At 37.5% G+C, this 1,391-nt stretch overlaps 1 non-coding gene across 1 annotated transcript; it reads right to left on the bottom strand.

Annotated features, from left to right (window-relative positions):
• Positions 1-572: 572 nt before the first annotated feature.
• Positions 573-672, bottom strand: LOC141335914 (Z30 small nucleolar RNA). Its single transcript, XR_012355653.1, has one exon. It is a non-coding gene; the product is annotated as a Z30 small nucleolar RNA (small nucleolar RNA).
• Between the last annotated feature and the right edge of the window lie 719 nt (positions 673-1,391).

Here is a 1,391-nt window from a genome sequence, read left to right as displayed (position 1 = left end):
ACCATGGAAGTTTCACCTCCCGCCAAACGAATGCGCGACCAAGGTCGAAACTTCGCAGTTATATGTAACAAAGTACCGTGGGCTAAATTGTCTACAGTATGTGCGCTATTGATCTAGTACACCATTGTTGCAGCTGGGGTTGCGGCGTTGCGCTATATATGCGTTTGACAGGTTGAACTCGACAGAGCTTTTAAAGAGGAGGTTTCTTCACAAAGATACCCACTAGCGGCTCTTGTGACGTCCCGAAACGTTTTCTGAATGTTTTAAGGTTTACATTAACTACATTAAGAGCAGTTTGCTTCAAATAAAGTACAATTATCTGCCAGTGGGGTAAGTAAAATACTCTTGATTTAGGAATATTGTACTTACCCCACTGGCAGATAATTTCACTTGTTTCCAGGAGGAAACTAAATTAAACACGCTTTGCTTAAAACATTTCTTACATCCTTCTGCTTATCTAGTAAATACATCTTAAGATTTTTAGATATTTTGACAAAGACAAGACAAAAATACTAAGTACAAAAAATACTAAGCCTTTTTATGCAGTGCAAAGTCATCAGATGAGACACTTGCAGCTCAGAGAGAAGATTAAACTTGGTCAATCAGATCTTGGTCAATGATGCCAGAAGACATCAATACCAAGTCAGTTAAGTTTCTACACTCATCATCGCTGCAAGTATCTTTGCGCAGTCAATTACAAATTAAGAAAATCACTTACCATTAAACATCTACCAAAGTTTAAATGACTGAAAAACGCTTTAACCAAAACCTAAATATCCTGAGGATCTGGCATCAAGGAAAATCTGAAATCAATCTCCAATGTTCACTACATTCATTTAACAAACATGTCATTGTCTGGTCAGTTTCTAAAGCTTAAAGTAGCATTCGCTTGGTTAAATTTACAAATCCTAACTTCTCTCTTAAACATGCTTGTTTCTTAACAACAACAAAACAGCCACAAGTCAAACACTTGCTTACATACACAAATCAGAGAAACCTGCTTGAAACTGGATGAGCTAAATCTTCATGCAAAACCATAAAGACTGATTAGGTAACAAGGGAAATGCTTTTGCCCTTTAACCTTTATAGTTTGTCTAGTCACTAAAAGGTCTGTTCTGCACACCTGTTCACACTTCATCATCATTAGCCTGTGGCGTAACACAGCTTCACTTGAATTACTAATCAAGCCCTAGGGATCATCGCTAATTTACAGAGTTAATTCATGTCACTGAGATCAGATGAGGTTGTAACACTCTTGGCTGCTAAAACATTCGGTTTTGACATTTTTGACTCATCAAAAACACTAGTAACAGCTCCACCCACATCAAATTACTCAATTGTCAATTTTTGTAGCTTCCTGGACTGAATGTGAATGGGACTTTAATCTGAGG

Source organism: Garra rufa, chromosome 5 (assembly GCF_049309525.1).
Source record: "Garra rufa chromosome 5, GarRuf1.0, whole genome shotgun sequence".
Classification (NCBI taxonomy): Eukaryota; Metazoa; Chordata; class Actinopteri; order Cypriniformes; family Cyprinidae; genus Garra; species Garra rufa.
This window is presented reverse-complemented; position numbering and strand designations above follow the sequence as displayed.